The sequence below is a fragment of the Pelophylax lessonae genome (assembly GCF_965119305.1).
Source record: "Pelophylax lessonae genome assembly, chromosome: 7".
Taxonomy (NCBI): domain Eukaryota; kingdom Metazoa; phylum Chordata; class Amphibia; order Anura; family Ranidae; genus Pelophylax; species Pelophylax lessonae.
The window spans coordinates 286,901,180-286,927,818 of record NC_138774.1 but is presented as its reverse complement, the minus strand read 5'-3'; positions in this window follow the sequence as shown (position 1 = coordinate 286,927,818).

The window sequence follows — 26,639 nt, the reverse complement described above, 5'->3', positions numbered from 1 at the left end:
TAATAACAGCTGACCGTTCTTCCCTCTCAGCGGGGGAGCGATCGCGGGTGTCAGGCAGCAATCGGAGCCGCCTGCCCCGTGCATCCGCTTCCCCACTGACAATGCGGGGGCGGGAGCCACCCTCGCCCCCTAGCTGCTTGCACGCGACCGACGTATACCTACGGCGGTTTGGACAGGAGCGGCTGCCTGTAGATGAGGTGAAACTCTGCTGGTCCCCACCATCCAATCATGTGTTTGCAAAAATACAGTTGTTTTTATATTCCTTGCATGTTATCTATTGTTCTTTGCAAAGTTAATTGTCACCACATTTGCTAAGCTAAGGGATTATTCCCCTGCAAAGTGTAAGTTCCTTTGAAAGTGAACAGCCCATGTGCCTTTAATAAATCCATCCCAAACAGTCAAATAGAGGATAGAAAACAAAGATTGGAGCTCATCATACTACAAGACGAACTAGGCAAGGAGAACACTAGAGGACAGCAAGAAACACCAAGGGGTTGATTTACTAAAACTGGAGAGTGCGAAATCTGGTGCAGCTGCGCACGGTGGCCAATCAGCTTCTAACTTCAGCTCGTTCAATTGACCACTTTACCACTGGAGGATTTTGCTGTTTTACGTCCAGGCCACTTTTTTGCGATTCGGCACTGTGCGAATTTAACTGACAATTGCGCGGTCGTGCGACGCCTTACCCAAACGAAATTTACGTCCTTTTTTCCCCACAAACAGAGCTTTCTTTTGGTGGTATTTGATCACCTGTGCGATTTTTACTTTTTGCGCTATAAACAAAAAAAGAGCGTAAATTTTGAAAAAATAACAATATTTTTCACATTTTTTTATATGAAATTCCCCCCCCCCCCCCAAAAAAAAAATTTAAAAATCTAAATTTTTTTAAATTTTTGGCCAATTTGTTTTCTGCTACCTTTTGTTTGGTAAAAAAAATCACAAGCGTTTTTTGAAAAATGACACTGGCAGGGAAGGGGTTAATTTTATTAGAGAGGGAGGGGTTAATGTATGCCTGGTGCTTACTAACGTGTGTGGGGGGAATTGACTGAGTGACACAAGGACAGATCGCAGGTTCAGCTATGAACCCTGCAATCTGACCCTGCCTGTCACTTAGGAGATCTCCACACTCGATTCCCCGACGATCGGGGAAGAGCAGCGGCGATCGCCACTGCCCCTCCCCTGGCCCGACTCCCGCTGTGACTGAATACAGCGGGAGCGAGCCTCCGGCGGCGCGCGCACGCCGCCGAGAAAGGGGAGTGTCTGGCGAAGTAGATCTACGTCGCCAGACGATAACGAACCACTTTGCCGCAGTAGAGCTCTAGTGAGCAGACGGCAAGTGGTTAAGCTTTGACAAAAATCCTGGAAGCTGATTGGTTTCTTTATAGAGCTGCCCCAGATTTCGCACTCTCCAGTTTTAGTGAATCAACCCCTTGCTGTCCTCAAGTGTGCCCTTGCCTTGTTCCGTAAATCAACCCTAAGGAGTTGATAAAGGAAGAAAGACAGACAGAGGGAAACCACAAATCAAAGAGCAGTCTAGTAAGTCAGACCTACATTATAGCTCTGCAAACAGCAAAGCTCGTGCTCCCTGCTAATTGGAGAGCTCTAGCTCTGACTTAGGGTCTAATTCACTAAGAATAAGAAGAAATGGTCGCTCTACTTTTAACCAGTTCTGGATCGGAAGCTTTTCCCCCTTAATGACCAGGCCATTTTTTTTGCGATTCGGCACTACGTTACTTTAACTGACAATTGCGCGGTTGTGCAACGCTGTACCCAAATAAAATTGATGTCCCTTTTCCCCCACAAATAGAACTTTCTTTTGGTGGTATTTGATCCCCTGTGCGATTTTTATTTTTTGCACTATAAACAAAAAAATTGCGACAATTCTGAAAAAAACAATATTTTTCACATTCTGCTATATAACATTTCCAATAAAAAATGTAAAAATCTAATGTTTTCATCATTTTAGGACAATTTGTATTCTGCTACATGTTTTTGGTTTAAAAAAATTAGGGATGCACCGATCCGATATTAGGATCGGATATCGGCGCCGATACTGCCACAATAGCTGGATCGGTAAAATTAACCGATCCACAGGCCGATTCAGTTTTGCTGAGTCCCGGCTCAGCTGTCCCTTACTTGGTGTAGTATTAGTATGGGATGGGAGCCGCTACTTCCTGTATAGTTCCGGTGATATCAGATGCACTCCGCCTGTGAATGGAGGAACCATACACATGGTGCAGCGGCTTTGCTCTGTACTGCCGCATGCATATTGTGTAGTTCCAGATCGGTTTCGGTATCGGCAGATACACAATGCCAGATATCCGTATCGGGACAAGAAAAGTCAGATCGTGCACCCCTAAAAAAAATCCCAATAAGTGTATATTGATTGGTTTGCGTAAAAATTATCGCATTTACAAACTAGGGAAAAGATTTATGTAATTTATTTATTTATTTTTACTAGTAATGGCGGCGATCTGTGATTTGTAGTGGGACTGCAACATTGCGGCGGACAGATCGGACCCCTAACTGACATTTTTGACACTTTTGGGAGGACCAGTGACATTACTACAGTAATCAGTGCTAAAAATATGGTCTGTTACTGTACTAAGGACACTGGCAGGTAAGGGGTTAATACCAGGGGCGATTAAAGGGTTAACTGTGTCCCTAGGGTGTGCTTTCTAACTGTGTGGGGAATGTACTTATGGAATGAATACAGAGACCTGTGTTCCTAAATAGGAGGAACACAGGAGCCCTGTGTTCATTGCTGACAGAACAGCGATCTGCCGTGTTTACGACGGCAGACCGCCGTTCTGTCTCCATGGGCAGTGGAGTGCCCGGCGGCAATAAGCCATTGTTATATGGGATGTGTTCTATCTCATATGAGGCTATTTGTTCTGATTACAATTATTGTGTATATTTTGTTTTTTTCTTTTGCTAATGAATACTTTTCTGAATGATTATTACAATGTAATGTCTGCAATCCCGTAAGGTTACATGTATTTTTTATTTATAGTTATGTATCTCTTATGTGTTTTAACTTTTAGATTTCCTATTAGGAGACTATAGAGTTCTCTATTTATCTATGTTCATTCTTTAATCATACTTAACTTTTAGGCATGTCTAATTGTACTCAGCACATTGGTCTGCGCTCATAGACAAGGACCACTTAGGTCATGAGTTCTATTCCCAACCATGCTAACTCCATGTGTGTTTTTGCTGGTGTGTGATCTTTTTTATTTCCACATAGTAATACTTTTGCTAAATCACATACAATTGCATGCACATGAGCATGCAAATTAGGGAAACGTCCATGCAGATGGGGCAGTGGCAATTAGGCGTTCGCCTAGTTTCAGCATTCGCAGCTGACTAAAATTTGAGTAGGTGATGACATGCCTGGGAATCAAAGCCATGGTCTCAGTGCTTATAGATAGGAGTGGTAACCACTAAACGATTGAGCTGAGCACAATTATACTTAGAATATTAACCACTTAAGCCCCGGAGGATTTGGCTGCTAAAGGACCAGGGGTTTTTTTGCGATTTTTTACTGCGTGACTTTAACGGACAATTGCGCGGTCGTGCGACGCTGTACCTAAACGAATTTGACGTCCTTTTTTTCCCACAAACAGAGCTTTCTTTTGGTGGTATTTGATCACCTGTGCGATTTTTTGATCACGCGCTATAAACAAAAAAAGAGCGTAAATTTTGCAAAAATAACAATATTTTTCACATTTTTTATATGAAATTCCCCCAAAAAAAAAGTAAAAATCAAAATTTTTTAACATTTTTCGGCCAATTTGTTTTATGCTACCTATGTTTGGTAAAAAAAATCGCAAAAAGCGTATTTTGATTGGTTTGCGCAAAAGTTATCGCGTTTACTAACAAAGGGAAAGATTTTTGTCATTTTTGGTGTTTTTTTTTTTAACGCGTAATGGCGGCGATCTGCGATTTTTTTTTCGGTACTGCGACATTGCGGCGGACAGATCGGACCCTTGACTGACATTTGACACTTTTGGGGGTACCAGTGACATTACTGCAGTAATCAGTGCTATACATATGCACTGTTACTGCAAAAATGACACTGGCAGGGAAGGGGTTAACTTTATTGGACAGGGAGGGGTTAAGTGTGTCCTAGGGGCGTGCTTTCTACTGTGCAGGGACATTCCTATTGGTGTAAAAGCAAAGATCAACCGTTCTACATAGTAGAACGGTCAGATCTTCACTTTTACACAGGGAGAACTGACAGGCAGCTTGTTTACACAAGCTGCTCTGTCTTTCTCCCTTCACAGGAGCGATCGCAGTGTGACTGGCGGACATCGAGTCCGCCGGTCACACGCACTGACTTGCCTGTGAACGAGCCGCGGCGGGCGCGCGCCTCGGCGGGCGCGCGCCCGCCCACGATAGGCTCGCAAGTCAGTGACAGGCGAGTGACGTACCGATACGTCACTCTGCCTGGCCGGGGCTGACCGCCGCAGTATATAGTCGTGCGGCGGTCGGCAACCGGTTAAGTAGTACCATGCATGCATGCTTGATTGATTGACTAATTAACATAAATCTAGAAAATATATTTTGTGCTCAAATGCAGTGCTAAATTGTCAACAATTTGTAGCTGTGATTTGTTTTGCTGATATTTATGTTTCTTATTAATGTAAGAGTTATATCTCTATTTTATATATATATATATATATACAGTAAACCCCCGCACCATCGCGGTTCAGTTTTTGCGGTCCCGGTATATTGCGTTTTTTTTGTAATGTTATTTTACTATATAAATCATTAAAAATGAAATATTTTTGTGTTTTCCATAGCTCTTGCTATGTCTCTCAGTATCGTTTATGTGTTTAAATGAGTTTCTATTGTTTTAAAAGTGTGTTTAAAGACCTTAAAATGCTTTTACACGTACAGTGACAGTAAAAAAAAACATGCCTACAATGCATTTTAATAGGGTTTTTCTATTTCGCGGATTTTCACTTTTCGCGGCTGGGTCCGGAACGTAACCCCCGCAATGGAGGGGGGTTTACTGTGTATATATATATGTATATATATATATATATGGCAGACTTTGAGAATGTCTCATTTCTATTTCTGGAAAATGTTGAGTTTTATCTGTTCATTCTTTAATCCTGGTACTTCTTTATATTGTAGGTCTAATTGTATTCAGCACAGTGACAATCATTAGCACTCACTGTTAGTTAGCAGCACTTAGGTCATAAGTTTAAATCCCAACCTTGCTACCAGCCACCTAAATATAGCTCTGGTGAATCTGTGAGCGCAGGAGCCATTTCACAAATGCTAATCAGCACAGTAAAATGTGTTCAATACTGTGTGATTGTTTCAATTTTATAGATTGATGAGATTCTTGTCACATAAAAAACCATTGCATACATTTGAAGCATTCAAATTCTGTTGACAATCATGCTGATGTGGCGGTATTAATTAGGCATTCGCCTTTTTACACATATCCTTCATTTTCCAATTTAAGCATAGTGGAGGTGATGCCATGATTGGGATTTGAACCCATGGTCTACAGTATATATAGGTAGGAGTGCTAACCACTAAGCCATTGGGATTATCACAAGTAGTCCCATGATCCACGAATGAACATAGATCAAGAGAATCTATATTCTCCGCAAATACAAAATCATTTGTTAATTGACAAAGATTAGAAGATGTGACTTGTTTTGCTGATATTAATATTCTTAGCATTGATGTGAGTTATATCTCTATTATACAAATGTCAAACATTTGGAATGTCTCATTCATATTTGAGGAGAATGTTGAGTTCTATTTATATATGTTCATTCTGTGATCATGGTACTACTTTATATTCCACATATACCAACTGTACTCAGCATAGTGGCTTAGTGGTTTGCACTTACCCAGCAGCACTCAAGTCATGGGTTGAATCACATTTATGACATCACTTGGCTAAAGTTTCAAGAAGACAATTTTTTTGGGGGGGAGAAACCTAGCCAACTATGCATTGTGCAGATAGCACAATCCGAGTTCAGTGGCGGCCTGTCCATTAGGGGCACAGGGGCGCCGCCCACCCTATCCATATGTCCGGCCCCCTAATCTACATGCAGGGTGCCGGATGCATGGATTCCAATGGGGGATTTTTTTTTTTTTTTTTTTTGAAGCACGTGGTTAGAGCCAGAGGCTCTAGGCTTCAAAAAAGGGTGGGCTCGGGGCGCAGAGCACTGCGTCCTGAGCCCACCCAGTTGTGTGACAATAGAAAATGAATATTCGCTATTGTCACACGGATTCTCCTCCTGGCCAATCAGGAAGTGGGTCCTGAGACCTGTTTCCCGATTGGCCGAAAGGAGAAGCCATCCTATTGGTGAAGGAGGAGGAGGGAGGAGACGCAGGGGAAGCCCGACCAATGAAGGGGGACACTGAGGATGGTATTTAAATGTGAAGTTTCCTTTCAAACAAACCTCAAATATGTAGTCTATGGGCGTGTCTCTGGAGAATCTAAATCGGGGATCTTCAAACTATGGCCCCGCCAGTTGTTCAGGAACTACAATTCCCATCATGCCTGGCCATGTCTGTGAATTTCAGAGTTTTACAATGCCTCATGGGATGGAGGGGCCGTAGTTTGAGAATCCCTGATCTAAATGAATTAAAGTATTGTGTAGCCATGTGTGTAGCACAGGCATTGGCAGCTTAAGTCTGTGAAGTAGAATAAAGAGATGACATACATGTTCAGTTGCAAACACTTGTCTTTATTTTGGAGGTTTTGAAGGAGGCAGCAAGGTCAAATGTACAGTGTCAAGTCCCTGCTCTTCACCAGCCATTGGTAAACATGTGGGACTCTGAGATCTGGTGCAGGTTCTTTTGAAACGTGAAGCAATTATGCACCTCCACCAGCAGCATACATGAAAGGCATGGCCATGTTGCTGTTCAGCTTCCAAACTGTCCCTAATGTGCCAGGGTGTTTATGCAGGTTCTGGATGCCAGTTCTTGCCTTGTCACTTTACATTAATGAAGGCAAGTGGAGGACATGAAGATGGCTTTCTCCCACCTTGAACCGCAGGACCACTCCTGTAAAATGAGATCAAAGAATAAGTGACATTTCATCATGACAATCACATCTTAGTGCAGGCTAGCTCGAGTTTTTGTTTCAGTCTTTTGCAGATCAGTGAAGTTAAACATTTTGGGCCTATTTCCTTTTTTATCAAGGCATACGTGTTTGTACCTTCATGCCTTCATGGTTGAAATCGAGGGAAAGATGAATGCGGCCAAGTACAGGGATATCCTGGACAAAAACCTTCTCCAGAGTGCTCTGGACCTCAGACTGGGCCGAAGGTTTACCTTCCAACAAGAAAATGACCCTAAGCACACAGCTAAAATAACGAAGGAGTGGCTTCACAACAACTCCGTGACTGTTCTTGAATGACCCAGCCAGAGCCCTGACTTAAACCCAATTGAGCATCTCTGGAGAGACCTAAAAATGGCTGTCCACCAACATTTACCATCCAACCTGACAGAACTGGAGAGGATCTGCAAGGAGGAATGGCAGAGGATCCCCAAATCCAGGTGTGAAAGACTTGTTGTATCTTTCCCAAAAAGACTCCTGGCTGTATTAGATCAAAAGGGGGCTTCTACTAAATACTGAGCAAAGGGTCTGAATACTTAGGACCATGTGATATTTCAGTTTTTCTTTTTTAATAAATCTGCAACAATGTCAACAATTCTGTGTTTTTCTGTCAGTATGGGGTGCTATGTGTACATTCATGAGGAAGAAGAATGAACTTAAATGATTTTAGCAAATGGCTGCAATATAACAAAGAGTGAAAAATGTAAGGGGGTCTGAATACTTTCCGTACCCACTGTATATTGTTCTCTGCCTACCAGAGAGCAGGATCTGTTATTGAGGTCTGTTCATTGTGCTCAGTATGAGATTCATTCAGTCTGGAGAGTATTTTATGCTGGTCCAGTAGAGAGGCATGTTGGACAGTGGGAGGAAATTTGACGAATGGGTGCATAGGCTTTTGGTACAGTACTGATGGTTGGCAGAGGGCAGGTTGCCTCCGTGCATTCTGGGATACTGTATAAAAGCCAGGAGCACATGTGGTGAGGGGTCTTTCGTTGGAGAGTGGAGTCCTGGAGGGAGGGGGAGGCTGCCTTCTCCTCTGTAGAGGTACCATGAAGTCGCAAGAGGTCATCCTGAGGGCCAGAGGAGGTGTCTGAGAGGAGCTGAACCCAGAGGTCCAGGGAAACTGACTGAGAGGGGATACACTGGAGACCCTGTGGCTGCAGTATCATGAGTAGAGGGACTCGTGTCAAGGGGCCTAACCTGAGGGGGGCCACCCCTGCTCATGGGATATTCAGTGGATGGGTGTCAGAGAGAGGATACTAGGGAGAGTGTCCTGAAGATAAAACATTGTTCACCAAGTTGTCTTGAAGATAAGAGACTTCATTTCTATTCATCCAAAGTGGCAGGATGAATCAACAGCCTGGCTGTTCCATACCTGATAGCACAGTAGAGAAGATAGGAGTCCTCAAACATTGTGATTGGTTAAATCGGAGTATCCCACTATTTCCTTCTCCTATCCCCATTATACAAAAAACAACAAAACAACCAAATACCCCTGGACTGAATACTGAAGTGAGAGCCAAGAAGAATTAGGAAATTGCATTTGCTTATAGCCGTGTGCTGGTAACCGGGGGGGGGGGGACCCACAGAGAGAACATCTAGCAGTCCTCACGGGGGCAATGCTACATATGTATGGAAGTAGAAAACATTCTCTGGCCAGCAGCCCCCAAAGTGACTCCATTACTTACCTGAGCCCCATCATGATCCACTAATGGGGACAAGAGCCTTGGCTGTATGGGTATTTTCCCTCCTCATTCCCTGTGAAACCTATGGCTGCTATTGGCTCCCACTGTATAAGGTTGGGGGGGGGGGGGCAGAGCTATGACTGTGTGGGAACGGGCATCCACAGCAGTGTGGTCACTGGAAGTTCAACATGGCACCTCATGGCAAAGAACTCTCTGAGGATCTGAAAAAAGAATTGTTGCTCTACATGCTCTACATAAAGATGGCCTAGGCTATAAGAGGATTGCCAAGACCCTGAAACTGAGCTGCAGCATGCTGGCCAAGACCATACAGTGGTTTAACAGGACAGGTTCCACTCAGAACAGGCCTTACCATGGTCGACCAAAGAAGTTGAGTGCACGTGCTCAGCGTCATATCCAGAGGTTGTCTTTGGGAAATAGACGTATGAGTGCTGCCAGCATTGCTGCAGAGGTTGAAGGGGTGGGGGGTCAGCCTGTCAGTGCTCAGACCATACGCCGCACACTGCATCAAATTGGTCTGCATGGCTGTCATCCCAGAAGGAAGCCTCTTCTAAAGATGATGCACAAGAAAGCCTGCAAACAGTTTGCTGAAGACAAGCAGACTAAGGACATGGATTACTGGAACCATCTCCTGTGGTCTGATGAGACCAAGATAAACTTATTTGGTTCAGATGGTGTCAAGCGTGTGTGATGACAACCAGGTGAGGAGTACAAAGACAAGTGTGTCTTGCCTACAGTCAAGCATGGTGGTGGGAGTGTCATGGTCTGGGGCTGCATGAGTGCTGCCAGCACTGGGGAGCTACAGTTCATTGAGGGAACCATGAATGCCAACATGTACTGTGACATACTGAAGCAGAGCATGATCCCCTCCCTTCGGAGACTGGGCCGCGGGGCATTATTCCAACATGATAACCACCCCAAACAATGAAAGACCGCTGCACAAGACCGCATGACAAAAAATGTTGCAGCAACCACCATTTTATTCTCCAGAGTCCTTGCTTAAAAAGCTATAATATTTGGGCATTCTAAGTAATTTTCTAGTAAAAAATACTGATTTTAACTTGTAAACAACAAGGGTCAGAAATAGGCCTGGTCCTTAAGTGGTTAAATGCAATTATGTTAAATCTTTTATTTTCCAAATTATTATGAGAATGTGGTTTGGATGTTTGGTCTATTTCTTCAAACAGAAAGTTAAGCATAAAGGTGAGTGTACCTAAAGGGGTTGTAAAGGCAGAATGTTTTTTATGCATTAACCACTTCTGGACCGGAAGATTTTCCCCCTTAATGACCAGGCCATTTTTTGTGATTCGGCACTGCGTTACTTTAACTGACAATTGTGCGTTCGTGCGACGCTGTACCCAAATAAAATTGATGTCCTTTATTTTTTACACAAATAGAGCTTTATTCTGGTGATATTTGATCACCTCTGCAATTTTTATTTTATGCGCTATATAAAAAAAAATATTAAAAAAAAACGACAATTCTGAAAAAAAAAAACATTTTTCACATTCTGTTATATAACATTCCCAATAAAAAAAAAAATTTAAAAAATCTAATTTTTCATCATTTTAGGCCAATTTGTTTTCTGCTACATATTTTTGGTAAAAAAAAATCCCAATAAGCGTATTTTGATTGGTTTGCGCAAAAGTTATCGCGTCTACAAACTAGGGGAAAGATTTATGTGATTTGTATTTATTTTTTTACTAGTAATGACAGCGATCTGCGATTTTTAGCGGGACTGCGTCATTGCGGTGGACAGATCAAACACCTAACTGACACTTTTGACACTTTTGGGGAGACCAGTGACATTACTGCAGTAATCAGTGCTAAAAATATCCACTGTCGCTGTACTATTGACACTGGAAGGGAAGGGGTTAACCCAGGGGGTGTTTTCTAACTGTGAGGGGGATGGGCTTGTGGAAGTAACACAGAGACCTGTGTTCCTCACTAGGAGGATCACAGGTGCTCTGTGTTCATTCCAGAGAGAACAACGGTCTGCTGTGTTTACAACAGCAGACCATCGTTCTCTCTCCACGGGGAGCGATCGCGGGCACCAGTCCCATGGATAGGCTTCCCTGCTGCCTAAGGGGGGGGGGGGCGCGTGTGCCTCTGGAGTGCTCCCACGAATTGACGTACCTATACGTCGTTTCGGGTAGCCGAGCCAGCCTGCTGGCGGTCGGCATGTGGTTATGAACCATTTCAGCTATTATATCATAGTCAAAACATTATTTCCATGTGCAATAGTCACACTTTTACCATGACTCCTGATTTCACTGACTTCTATTACCTATAGTGAATTTGCTTTCGCGACTACGTTCTCCCACGCGCTATACTGATTTCTGTTTAGGAGTAAATCCACGCACTTTTCCGCCGTTTGAAACTAAAAGTATGTGCGCTCGCCTACCAGGTGTTATAGTGAATTAGGCCCTTAGCACGGGGGTGTGTCAGACCTCTGCAGAAATACTGCTGCTTCTCTACAAAATTCTGGCATGGGGCAAGCTTTTTCTACACATGCTGTAGCCGTTTTCTTAAGAAAACCTACTGTTAAGCCTGCCATAGATGGATCGCAATTCAGACGGTACAGCAGGGACCAGCCGAATCTTGATATATCTATGGGCAAAGTGACGAAACGCGTCAGAGGGGTGACCACACGACGTACCGGAGGATCGGTCGGATGAGCGGAGGTGTCTCCTGGGTTCCAGCATCTCATTACTATTATTATATTATATATTATACTATTATATATTATTTAAACAAAGGACGGAAGGTATGTAGAAGAGAATAAAGGGCCAGCCGACTGCCTTAATGAATACTTCTGTTCAGTTTTTACAGAAGAAAAAGAAGGAGAAGGACCTCCACTTGAAAGGATGACTAATGAATCGTTTGATGCATGTGTCTTTACAGAGGAAGACGTTCTAAGATTGCTGTCTAAAGTGAAGACAAATAAGTCACAGGGTCCTGATGAGATACACCCAAAATTATTAAAAGAGCTTAGTGGTGAGCTGGCAAAACCATTAACAGATTTATTTAACCAATCATTAGCAACAGGAGTCGTCCCGGAAGATTGGAAATTGGCAAATGTCGTGCCCATTCACAAGAAAGGTAGTAGGGAGGAATCGAGCAACTATAGACCAGTGAGTCTGACATCAATAGTAGGCAAATTAATGGAAACCCTATTAAAGGATAGGATTGTGGAACATCTTAAATCCCATGGATTGCAAGATGAAAAACAACATGGGTTTACTTCAGGGAGATCATGTCAAACAAATCTTATAGACTTTTTTGACTGGGTGACTAAAATAATAGACGGTGGAGGTGCAGTAGACATTGCATATCTAGATTTTAGTAAGGCTTTTGACACTGTCCCACATAGAAGACTTATCAATAAACTGCAGTCATTGAGCATGGACTCCCATATTGTTGAGTGGATTAGGCAGTGGCTGAGTGACAGACAACAGAGGGTTGTAGTCAATGGAGAACATTCAGAACAAGGTCATGTTACCAGTGGGGTACCTCAGGGATCTGTACTGGGACCAATTTTGTTTAATATCTTCATAAGTGATATTGCAAAAGGCCTCGATGGTAAGGTTTGTCTTTTTGCTGATGACACAAAGATATGTAACAGGGTTGATGTTCCTGGAGGGAAACGCCAAATGGAAAAGGATTTAGGAAAACTAGAAAAATGGTCAGAACTCTGGCAACTGAAATTTAATGTGGATAAGTGCAAGATAATGCACCTGGGACGTAAAAACCCAAGGGCAGAATATAGAATATTTGACACAGTCCTGACCTCAGTATCTGAGGAAAGGGATTTAGGAGTAATTATTTCAGAAGACTTAAAGGTGGGAAGACAATGTAATAGAGCAGCACGAAATGCCAGCAGAATGCTTGGATGTATAGGGAAAGGTATAAGCAGTAGAAAGAGAGAAGTGCTTATGCCGCTGTACAGAACACTGGTGAGACCTCACTTGGAGTATTGTGCGCAGTACTGGAGGCCATATCTCCAGAAGGATATAGATACTCTAGAGAGAGTTCAGAGAAGAGCTACTAAACTAGTACATGGATTGCAGGAAAAAACTTATCAGGAAAGGTTAAAGGACCTTAACATGTATAGCTTGGAAGAAAGAAGAGACAGAGGGGATATGATAGAAACTTTTAAATACATAAAGAGAATCAACTCGGTAAAGGAGGAGAGCATATTTAAAAGAAGAAAAACTACCACAAGAGGACACAGTTTTAAATTAGAGGGGCAAGGGTTTAAAAGTAATATGAGGAAGTATTACTTTACTGAGAGAGTAGTGGATGCATGGAATAACCTTCCTGCAGAAGTGGTAGCTGCAAATACAGTGAAGGAGTTTAAGCATGCATGGGATAGGCATAAGGCTATCCTTCATATAAGATAGGGCCAGGGACTATTCATAGGATTCAGATATATTGGGCAGACTAGATGGGCCAAATGGTTCTTATCTGCCGACACATTCTATGTTTCTATGTTTCTATGTTTCTATTACTACTGTGCCGCGGCATCGGGACCAGAGTGAGCACCCCAATCCCCACTTTCAATGCATTTATTGGTGCTTTGAAAGGATTGTTTTATGTACGTGCATTTCTTGGATGATTGATTCGATTAAACGTCTCATACGTTATTGCACTAGTGTGGCTCTTTTGGTTTTTTACATGCTATGAGTGGAAGGAAGGCTGCCTAGATACCAGGGACCTAGTATCAGCTACATCCTGTGTGCCTAGGTGGAACATCCAAGCGCATTAGCCCGGTCCATGAGAGTGGAGGGCAATAAGTGGGGGTGAGTGGCTTAGCTGAGGGGTGTGGAGCACAGAGGTGGAGGACCTTTTGGGCGTTTCTTCATTCCAAGAGTCACTGGAATCTCACCGGATCATCTTTTATCACTATTCTCTACAGACTGTCTTTGAATTATTTTGTTATCTTTATTAAGTCTTTAACGGTGGAATTTTCATGCACCATTATTTTTATGGCATTTGATTATTTATACACATGACACTGTGTCTGATTTATTAATTATTTATGTGCGCGGCTAGTGGTTTATTTTATTCACTACTATTTATTCACTACTATTCACATATCTATGGGCATGTTGGTTTGTTCAGAGTGATTCAGCGGGCAGAAAACACACAGAGCCCAGTTCCAGTAACAGGAATATATTGCAACAGAAGTCCAGCAAAACACAACAGGCCTGGTGGGAAGGCAACCCAGCCGGGAGCACTTACAAGGTGTAACAGCGATGGGACAGTAGTAGACTGAAGACTCAGAGGTGCCAAGAGCACCTGCCACTAGGAGTGGAAAGGCCATACCCAAAGGGGAAGCTTTTCAGAGATTTATAGTGGTTCCTGCACTTTCCTTACTCCTCTGGGACATTTCCCTGACGCTAAGCACTGTCCCTGTCAAACGGTGACCTGTCCCTACTCTAGCTACTCACAAAATGCATGCCAAATCTGGAAGCCAGGGCCCTAAATAGACTCTGCCTGACCCAAGATGGTCACCAAAGTCACATGGGGTACCAGCATCCAATAAGGAATAGTGCCCCAAGGACCAGATAAAGACAGGAAAAGGGGCACATCTTGCCCCAGGCCACAGTTTGGAGGCAACTGCCATAGGGGAACTAGGTTCCTCTCTACTCCTTCCCCTATCTGCATTGCCGCTGCGGATGAGCACCACCTGCAGAGGAGAAAATAGACCGCACTTGCCTAAAGGCTTGCTGGTTGTACATGTAGCACTGCCCTCATGGGAACTGCTGGATATTCACTCTGTAGGTTCCCCCTGGTTACCAGCACCCCACAATAAGTTAAGACCAGTCCTTGATTTTCCTTGGCTCACACTTTTATTATCAAACCAGGAGTATTTGGTTGTTTTTGTAGTTTATTGGAAAATGAAACAGCCAGGCTGTTGCTTCATCCTGCCACTTTGGATGAATGTGGATTAAGCCTCTTATCTTTAAGATGACTTGGAAAACAAATGGTTATCTTCATGCCACTCTCCCTAGTATCCTCTCTCTCCTCTTCGGGCGGACACCCGTCCACTGACTGTCCTACTAACAGGGGTGGCCCCCCTCAGGTCAGGCCCCTTGACACGAGTCCCTGAACTCACGATACTGTAGTCCCAGGCTCTCCAGTGTCTCCCCTCTCTGTCAGCTCACCTGGACCTCTGGGTTCAGCTCATCTCCACCGCTCCTCTGGCCCTCAGGACGACTTCCTGCAACCGCATGGCACCTCTACAGAGGAGGAGACAGCCGCCCCCTCCCACCGGGACTTGACTCTCCAGCCAAAGACCCCACAGCACATGTGTTCCTGGCTTTTATACAGTATCCCAGAATGCACTGAGGCGACCTGCCCTCTGCCAATCATCAGGACTGTATCAAAAGACTATGCACCCATTCTTCAGGTTTCCTCCCACTGTCCAACATGCCTCCCTATTGGACCAGTGTGAAACAACCTTTAGACTGAATGAATCACATACTGAGCACAATGAGCAGACCTCACTAACAGATCCTGCTCTCTGGTAGGCAGACAGAGCTCAAGACTATACTCTCTCACTAGGACCTACCTAGGAGGGTGCTACATACAGAAGTCGATCTATTGATCGACTACTTTACATCTAGGGGGGGCGGTTGCCCTGGGCGCAATGGTTTATTGCAGGGATGGGGGGGGGGCACCCTCACCCTAAACCTAAGGGAAGGGGGGGGGGGGCGCGCTGTTTGGCATTCTTGCCCTGGGCGCTGGATGACCTTGTCCCGGCACTTGCTGGAGGGATTGCCCCAATCTCTGGATGGGGAAATTTGATTCATTTTCTGCCGTTCCACCCGCTGGTTGAATGGAAGAAAATGAATAATTTATGGTCTACATAAGACTTTGCACACCATTTGTTTTGATACAGCTTGATACAACTGGAATGTATTATGATGATACAATTTTTAATCAAATGGGCTGCAAAATGGGGAGAACATAACAGGGAAAACACGGGTCCTTGATGTGGTCTGCTTACAGATGTGGGGTCAGAGAAATGCTAATTACAGGTTGGCAGCACTGACTTATCTCACTTACTGTTAGTTAACATAATTAAGTAGGTGCAATTTATCAGCTAGCACTAGATAAGATAAATCAGGGCCATCAGTAACAGGTGCCTCAGCCTGAGGAAATAGCTTTGTAAACCTTCATCACTCAACCTGAGGGAAGGAACAGGTGACTGACTTGATAACCCTCTGGCATTCCCCTTTGATTACTTTGCAACCAAAAAACATGTTGTTGGTGACTATCTATAGCCTACCAGGCTGTTGTTATTTTCACAACTGACGTCCCTGATGCTCCCCCTGCTGCTAACACTACTTGTAGACTAGCAATACTGTGCTATACTTCGGGGGTAAGCTTGCTGCCAATAAAAGTGGAATCCAAGCAGATATAAAAGAGATAATGAATGCAGCTTCTAACATGGAGGGCTGGTTTATATCTGCACTTATTTTTTGGTTTTGCTATAGCGCAGGAATTTCTTCAGTAGGGTGCGCTCATGCGCTTCCGGTGATGTGTTATCTGCCAGACTCTGCTGAGAGAACCCTGAGAGCTGAGTCAAAGGTACAGCATGGGCTGGCCTTACACGTTAGTTGACTAGCCAATGGTCAATGACTGGTGAGCTTTTTGTTTGGTGACTTAGACCTAGATTTACCAAATCTCCTGAGCAGACTTCTGGAGGTGTCTTTTGCCTACTGGACCCGAGGTGCTAGGTTGGAGCCCAGGTCTGAGGGCCTTGGCCCTCTTGGCTGCCATGTGCTACTGGATACTTAAAGATGGGCCTCACCCATGCTGATCTGGCTGCTACCAAGTTGTCAGGTCACCTGTGGCCAGGTGACAACTGCACCCTGTTGGAGGGAGGGGCGCAGCGCAAGGTAGTGAACCCGATAGCAGTCTGCTGCGGATGGACCGGAACGTGAGCCCAAGATTACCCAGGGCACAGAGTCTGAGACACTGCAGGTGTTCACCAGAGCCTCTAGTGGTGAGGATAGACTTGGCTGCAGCTTGGCCCAGGTAGCGGCCCCTGGGGTCCCCCAGGTCACGCTCCGTAGGGAGAGAAGGGAAGCAGCCACTCAGGACACACGGAATGGTGAAGGGTAAGCTGAGGTCAGGGTAACAGGCAGACAAGGGTAACCAAGGGACAGGCCAAAGGTCAGGGTAACAGGCAAACAGGAATAGTCAGAGACAAGCCAAAGTCAGTACACAGAAAAGTAGATCAAGCACACGGCAAACAGGAAACAGGAAACAAACACTGTTGAACGGAAAAGCAGACCTGCAGTGCACTGGTTTATATAGACTTCCTGTGATGACCTGGGTGGGGCAGGAACAGGAAGGACAGGTGATAAAAAGGAACCAGAAGTGCAGTCTGACCTCTAATACAGACATGAAGGGACAGGTAAGCTTGCCAAACTCTATTGCAAGTCCATGACACAAGTATATCACTTGAGCCACACTTGAACCTCCACTGGTTTAATACCTCACCCAAATAGATTCTTTAGCAAAATAGATACCGAAAGATGAACCTTATCCCAGCTCCCTGGTGACATCACACGCCTCTCCAAGTGCTGTGTTTCTCTTCACAGCCTCCGCCTGGAACCCGGAAGTCAACAGGAGACTGCCGGCATCATCTTCTCCCACAGACCACAGTGCCCCCAGCTGATGTATCGGGTTGAACAGTTCACCAGGAAGAGCCTTACTACTGCATTATCCTAAAGCCTGATGTTTCTGGCTTCTGTAAAGTTGCAATTTGTCTTTTTATTATGTGCTAAATTAAAAGTCTACACTCAGAGGCGCTTTTCTGGTCTCCTTATATATCCACGCTAATCTGACTTTTACTGAGGATATTAGTGGGGACAATGGAGCCACACGTTTACCTCCACTGGTCTACTGTCTCACTCAATGGATCCAATATCTAAATGAACACCTAAAAATAGACTTCATCCACAATGATCTGGCTGCTACCAAGGATATTACTGAGGGTACTGGAGTCAAGTTTGAACCTCAGCTGGTCTAATGCCTTGCCCAAGTTCATCCAGTAGGATATCATGAGGGACACTGGAGCAACACACTTGAACTTCACTGGTTTAATACCTCAACCAAGTTCATCCTTCAGTTAAATAGATACCTAAAGATGGACCTTAACCATGCTGAGCTGGCTGCTACCAAGGATATCACTGGGGACACTGGAGCCACATATAAACCGCCATTGATCTACTGCCTCATTCAATTCATCCAGTACCATCAAGGTATCCAGCTGCCATCAAGGATAACACTGACGGTACTGGAGTCAGACCTAAATCTCAGCTGGTTTAATGCCTCAACCAAGTTTATCCAGTACATATAGAAATGGACCTCAACCACGATGATCTGACCGCTATCAAGGATATCATTGGGGACACTGGAGCAACACACTTGAACTTCAACTGGTCTAATGCCTTACCCAAATTCACCCATAAACTGAATAGATACCTAAAAATGGACCTTAACCATGCTGATCTAGCTGCTACCAAGTATATTACTGAGGCAATGGGGCCACATATTAAACTCTATTGGTCTAATGCCTCACTCAGTTCATTCAGTACCAAAATAAAGACCAAAAATGGATCTCACTCATGCTTAACTGGCTGCTACCAAGGATTTCACTGAGGATCCTGGAGTCACACTTAAACCTAATGCTAATGCATCACTCAAGTTCATTCATTAGCTAAATAGATACCTAAAGATGGGCTTCCACGTGCTGATCTGGCTGCTACCAAGGATATCACCGAGGAGACTGGAACCACACTTGAACTTCCACTGTCTAATCCCCCACTCAATCCTTTCAGTAGCTAAAAAGATACCTAAAGATAGACCTTATCCATGCTGATCTGGCTGCTACCAAGGATATCATTGGAAACACTGGAGCCACGCTTGGACCTCCAATTGTCTAATGTCTTAAGATGGACCTCAGTCATGCTGATCTGGCTGCTTCCAAAGATATCACTGAGGACACTGGAGCCACACTTGAACCTCCACTGGTCTAATGCCTCACTGACTTCATCCACAAAATAAATAGATACCTAAAGAATGGTTTTAACCATGTTTATCAGGCTGCTACCAAGGATATAATTGGGGACACTGGAGTCACATATGAACCTCCACTGGTCTAAAGTCTCACTCAATTCATCCACTAGTTAAATAGATACCTGTCAGGGCTGGGATTTTAGCAGCTCTCTTCTCAGTGTTCTGGCTGCTTAGCTGTCAGATAATTACCAGCCACTCATTGTTTATACACCGACTCACCTGGTTACCATTACCTGCCTCATTAGTCTAGCCTACAGCCAGCCCCTTTGGGCTATTTTAACTACCTGGATCATTTCTTCGGGGGCCTTCACCTTGGTCAACATATCCTGTGTGTCTGCTTGACTGCCTGGCTGACATTTCTTCTGGTTCCTGGTCCTAATCTGTGGCTTCTGACTATGCTGATTCCTGGCTTCCTGATTCCGGCTAGTCTGATTACCCGTTTTGGCTTCCTTACCCTGGCTTCTGTTTTTGTCTACGTTTTAACTGCATTTTCTGTCTCTGCTTGGTTCATGGTCCCTGACATTAGATTAAGGCCATGAATTCAGTGAATGCAGGAAATCCACCTAGTTGTAATAATTTTTCCAGATAGGATGAGCAGGACCAATGCATGGATCAATTTGCCATAGCATTACAGATGTTTCTGATTCAAACTACTGACCTGGATCCTCCCACTCTGGCTGTTCCGGTACAACCAGCATTGCAAGCCTTCCCTGCTGCTGCTCCGGTCTCTGTGCAGGCACCCGCCTCCAATATTACCTCTATAAGAGGCATTACTGGCTCTGCTCAGCTTCCCCAGCATTTTGGGGGCAATCCAGTTCACTGCAGAGGATTTCTCAACCAGGTTGGAATAAATTTTGAGATGCTGCCAAAGGCGTTCCCTACAGACAGAAGCAAAGTAGGCTTCATTAGTTGTTTGCTTTCTGATAGAGCCTTGGCCTGGGCAAAACCTTTATGGGAGTTGTCTGTTGTCCAGATTTACCCTGAGTTTGTGACCTCCTTTAAAAGGGTATTTGATATTCCCACTCACTCCACTTCTGCTGCCATAAGCCTCATGTCCATCAAACAGAGTACGAGAACTGTTGCCGACTACGCCATTGAATTCCGTACTCTGGCAGCAGAGGTTGGATGGAATAATAAGGTGCTTTTTCTCATGGTCTCTTGGACAACATTAAAGATGAGATTGCAGTCCAAAACATACCTAGAAATCTTAGAGTTGATCTTGTTTGCCATTCTCATTGTTACCAGACTGCGAGAGAGACCTTCCTTTAAAGAGGAAGTAAACTTCTCTCGGTAACTTTTACCTATAGGTAAGCCTATGATAAGGCTTACCTATATGTACTATAAATATCTCCTAAACATGTACCGTTTAGGACATATTTACTTTACATACAGCCAGTGACATTACTGATGCATGCGCTCTGAAGAAACGGCCGCCCGTGCCGTTCTTTCAGAGCCCAGTGCTGTAAATGGCAGCACCTGCGTACATGCACGGATTTGACGTCATTGCAGCTACAGCCAATTAGATGGCCGGAGGACGCAAACCCAGAAGAAAGATGGGTGAACTTGTCGGCCGTCTCAGCGATGAGCAGGCGCAGCTGGAAGGCTTCGTTCTGGAGCTAGTATGCGATGCATACATTCCTGGCTCGTCTGATTACCCGTTTTGGCTTCCTTACCCTGGCTACTGTTTTTGACTACGTCCCTGATTTGTATTATTTTACTGTTACATTAAAGGTGTGATTTTTAATTGCATTTTCTTTCTCTGCCTGGTTCATGGTCCCTGACATAATGAATGGTCTCAACCATGTTTATCAGTCTGCTACCAAGGATATCACTGAGGGAACTGGAGCCACACTTGAACCTCCACTGGTCCAATGCCTTACTCAATTCATCCACTAGCTAAATAGATGCCTAAAGAATGGTCTCAACCATGTTTAATCAGACTGCTACCAAGGATATCATTGGGGACAATGGAGGCACACTTGAACCTCCACTGGTCTAATGCCTCATACAAGCTCATTCATTAGCTAAATATATATCTAAAGATGGACTTCAACCGCGCTGATCTGTTTGCTTCCAATTGCACTGAGGAGACTGGAGCCACACTTGACTTGCTACTGGTCCAATGCCTCACCCAAGTTTATCCACTAGTTAGATACCTAAAGATGGTCCTCACCCATGCCGATCTGGCTGCTACCAATGATATCATTGAAGACACAGGAGCCACACTTGAACCTCCACTGGCCGAATGCCTCACCCAAGTCTATCAATTAGCTAAATACAGTAGATACCTAAAGATGGACTTCAACTGTGCTGATCTGGCTGCTACCAAGGGTATCACTGAGGAGACTGTAGCCACATGTAAACCTCCACTGATCTAAAGCCTCGTCCAAGTTCATCCATTAGATACCTAAAGATGAACCTCAGTCATGCTGATTTGGCTGCTACCAATGATATCATTGGGGACACTGGAGTCACACTTTAACTTATTGGTCTAACGCTTCACTCAAGTTGATCCAGTAGCTAAATAGATATCACTGAGGACAATAGAATTAACACCTGAACCTCCACTGGCCCACTGCTGCAGTGAAACTGAATTTGGCTTGGTATCAGCTTCTTTCAATCTCCTATGCAATAGCACTTAGGATAGAAGAGAGAGGGGCAGGACTGGGGCCAATTAGGTGTTCTGCATGCAAATGTATTGACAAGGAACATGCTGATAGAAGGAAAGAGGAGAGCTAGCAGGGGGATTACCTTATCAGCCTGGTGCTGATCTTTTACTGTCCAGTCATCAGCCTGGGGGTGGAGAAAGGGCATCACTGTATCTCTTAACGTAACTTAAGTTAGTGCTAAGCCTACTCCCCCGCCTAAACCTGCTCCGCCCCTTCCAGGCCAGGGAGCATTAGCCCCCTTCTGTCCTTGATGTAATTTGGCTTCCTGGAGACACCCAACCCGCACAGGGGAAGGGACAACAAGGAGGCCATACAGTCATGTGACCATGAATTAAAAACAATAAAACAACGTGCATGAATGTTTTCTTTTTTTTTTTTTTAAGGAATATTTAGATCTATATCATGTTTATTTGAATAGGATACTTTGCTTTCTTATTGCCTTCACTTTAAAGGTGATAGTAATGTCCTTAGAGCTGCTAACCTCCACTGCCATCTTGTGGAGGACAAAGGAGTTGTCAGAAGGCGATATTACAAATTTTATTGTGTATATTGTGTTGTGTATATCTTTAAATGACACACTGACACAATGCAGATCTGTTTTAACTCTTTCAGATTTACTTTACACAAAAGGAAGGCTTAAAGGAGGTGTTAATCAACTAGGCCCTAGGTAAACCACCAGGAATATTGTGATATAAGGGTGCGCTGATAACTTAAAGCTGCTACCTGAACTGTGTATAGTAATAAAGAATGATGAAAATAAAGGTGCGCTATGTATAAATCAACAATTCACAAAATATATGTGACAAAAACATATACAATAATTGTTGTGCAAAATAATAATGGATTCACAAATGCATTTATTCCACTGCGGGGTGATTTATTCTAAGATATCTCCTCCCTACCATCTAGCAGTCAGATTACTTTCTGCCTTCATTCTAATACCTTTGGTAAGGAGGGAAGCTATTTGGTGGTGGGATTTTCAATCACGGAACACTGGACACAGCATCTCTAGTCCATTTTGATTTTCAGCACTTGGTGGAGAATATCATTGGACTTGATTATTGGATATATATTTGGGATTTGTCTTCACTTTTGTACACAATAACACACGTGGTGATATTGTTTACAGTGGACGTTATCACATTTGGACATTGGTCCCTTATTTCTACAACACTCACTGTTTTATGCATTTGTGAATCCATTATTATTTTGCACAACAATTATTGTATATGTTTTTGTCACATATATTTTGTGAATTGTTGATTTATACATAGCGCACCTTTATTTTCATCAAACCACCAGGAATAGTGCGGTGTGCATTTGTATGCATCCCCCTAAATCAATACTTTGTAGAACCTCCTTTCCCTACAATTACAGCTGCAAGTCTTTTTGGGGATGTCTCTACCAGCTTTGCACATCTAGAGAGGGACATTTTTGCTCATTCTTCTTTGCAGAATAGCTCAAGCTCTGTCAGATTGGATGGAGAGTGTCTGTGAACAGAAATTTCTAAATCTTGCCACAGATTCTCAATGTGATTTAGGTCTGGACTGTGACTGGGCCATTCTAACACATGAATATGCTTTAATGTAAACCATTCCATTGTAGCTCTGGCTGTATGTTTCTGGTCGTTGTCCTGCTGGAAGGTGAACTTCCGCCCCAGTCTCAAGTCTTTTGCAGACTCTAACAGGTTTTCTTCTAAGATTGCCATGAAGAAGGAGCGTGGCTGCCCTCCCCCAGGCAGCAAGCACGCTCGGAAACGCGTCGCATGCAGATGACATCATCCAGGTTCGACTATCCACCAAGCCTCGCTGTCAAGCAAATACAACGAGCCTACTTCCTGGTTCTAACCTTGCCGTACAAGCCGGCCACGGCGAAAGGATTTCGGCTCCAGCAGGACAGATGTCCATGACCGGATAATGTACACTTCTCCACACTGGAACCTTGTTTTATGGGCATTTATATTATATGCTTACTAACGTGAGTGCATAATTTTATTAATTAAACCTGTTGCATAAAGTCTACACTTAGAGGCGCCTCTGTTGTCTTTGTTTTAGCCCTGTGGAACCCCTGGCTTTGGTTTCTGGATGGCTGCCTACATGGTGGACTTTTTCTCCCCCTGTGCCATTAATAACTTTTAACTCTATGGACTTTTGGTTCGATATGTGATCAAGTGCCCATTAACATTGTGTATTTCTGTTTCTTCTAAGATTGCCCTGTATTTGGCTCCATCCATCTTCCCATCAACTCTGACCAGCTTCCCTGTCCCTGCTGAAGAAAAGCATCCCCACAACATGATGCTGCCACCACCATGTTTCACGGTGGGGATGGTGTGTTCAGGGTGATGTGCAGTGTTTGTTTTCCGCCACACATAGCATTTTTCTTTTAGGAAAAAAGTTAAATTTTGGTCTCAACTGAGCAGAGCACCTTCTTCCACATGTTTGCTGTGTCCTCCACATGGCTTCTCACAAACTGTAAACAGGACTTCTTATGGCTTTCTTCCACCAATGGCTTTCTTCTTCTCACTCTTCCATAAGTGGCAGATTTGTGGAGCGTACGACTAATAGTTGTCCTGTGGACAGATTCTCCCACCTGAGCTGTGGATCTCTGCGGCTCCTCCAGAGTTACCATGGGCCTCTTGGCTGCTTCTCTGATGAATGTTCTCCTTGCCCGGCCGGTCAGTTTAGGTGGACGGCCATGTCTTGGTAGGTTTGCAGTTGTGCCATACTCTTTCCATTTTCCAATGATGGATTGAACAGTGCTTTGTGAGATGTTCAAAGCTTGGGAGATTTTTTTATATCCCAATAAAAAAACACCTCCACAACTTCCTTCCCTGACCTGTCTGGTGTGTTCCTTGGCCTTCATGATGCTGTTTGTTCACTAAGGTTCTCTAACAAACCTATGAGGGCTTCCCAGAACAGCTGTATTTATACTGAAATTGCATTACACACAGATGGACTCTATTTACTAATTAGGTGACTTCTGAAGGTAATTGGTTCCACTAGATTTTAGTTAGGGGTATCAGAGTAAAGGGGGGGGGGGTGAATAAAAATGCAACCCACACTTTTCACAGATTTATTTGTAATAAATGTTGGAAATCATTTATCATTTTCCTTCCACTTCACAATTCTGTGCCACTTTGTGTCGGTCTATCACATAAAATCCCAATAAAATACATTTACCTTTTTGGTTGTAACATGACAAAATGTGGAAAGTTTCAAGGGGTATGAATACTTTTTCAAGGCAATGTATGTGTTTGTATGCATGTAAGTTAGGGATCTTAGCTTGTGAGCTCCTTGAGGACAGGGACTGATATGAATGTACAATATACACTCACCGGCCACTTTATTAGGTACACCTTGCTAGTAGCGGGTTGGATCCCCTTTTGCCTTCATTCTTGGTGGCATAGATTTACCAAGGTGTTGGAAACATTCCTCAGAGATTTTGGTCCATAGTGACATGATATCATCACGCAGTTCCTGCAGATTTGTCGGCTGCACATCCATGATGCCAATCTTCTACCACATCACAAAGGTGCTGTTTTGGATGAGATGTGGTGAGAGTGGAGGCCATTGGAGTACAGTGACCTGATCTGGTGAGTGTGGAGGCCATTGGAGTACAGTGACCGGATCTGGTGAGTGTGGAGGCCATTGGAGTACAGTGACCTGATCTGGTGAGTGTGGAGGCCATTGGAGTACAGTGACCTGATCTGGTGAGTGTGAAGGCCATTGGGGTACAGTGACCTGATCTGGTGAGTGTGAAGGCCATTGGGGTACAGTGACCTGATCTGGTGAGTGTGGAGGCCATTGGGGTACAGTGACAGAATCTGGTGAGTGTGGAGGCCATTGGAGTACAGTGACCGGATCTGGTGAGTGTAGAGGCCATTGGAGTACAGTGACTGGATCTGGTGAGTGTGGAGGCCATTGGAGTACAGTGACCTCATTGTCATGGTGAAGAAACCAGTGGTGAGATGATTGGAGCTTTGTGACATGGTGCATTATCCTGCTGGAAGGAGCCATCAGAAGATGGGGACACTGTAGTCGTAAAGGGATGGACATGGTCAGCAACAATACTCAGGTAGGCTGTGGCGTTTAAACCATGCTCAATGGGTACTAAGGGGCCCAAAGTGTGCCAAGAAAATATCCCCCACACCATTACACCACCACCACCAGCCTGAATTGGTGATACAAGGCAGGATGGATCCATGCTTTCATGTTTACGCCAAATTCTGACCCTATCATCTGAATGTCGCAGCTGAAATCGAGAGTCATCAGACCAGGCAACATTTTTCCAATCTTCTATTGTCCAATTTTGGTGAGCCTGTGCAAATTGTAGCCTTAGTTTCCTGTTCCTAGCTGACAGGAGAGCCACCCCGTGTGGTCTTCTGCTGCTGTAGCCAATCTGCTTCAAGGTTGGATGTGTTGTGCATTCAGAGAGGTTATTCTGCATACCTTGGGTGTAACGGGGGGTTATTTGAGTTACTGTTGCCTTTCTATCATCTGGAAACAGTCTGCCCATTCTCCTCTGACCTCTGACATCAACAAGGTATTTTCTTCCACACAACTGCCGCTCACTGGATATTTTCTCTTTTCCCCACCATTCTCTGTAAACCCGAGAGATGGTTGTGTGTGAAAATCCCAGAAATACTCAGACCATCCCGTCTGCCACCAACAACCACGCCGCGTTCAAAGCTACCTAAATCCCCTTTCTTCCCCGTTCTGATGCTCAGTCTGAACTTAAGCACTTCGTCTTCACCACATTACAATAGAACATCTTTGGGATAATGTGCGGAGACTGTGAGCCAGGCCTTCTCGTCCAACATCAGTGCATGAACTCACAAATAGGCTTCTGGTAGAATGGTCAAACATTCCCATAGACACACTCCTAAACCTTGTGGACAGCCTTCCCAGAAGAGTTGAAGCTGTTATAGCTGTAAAGGGTGGGCCAACTCAATATTGAACCCTACGGACTAAGACTGGGATGCCATTAAAGTTCATGTGTGGGTAAAGGCAGGCGTCCCAATACATTTGACAAAATAGTGTATGTGTGATGGTCAGGTGTCTACAAACGTGCCAA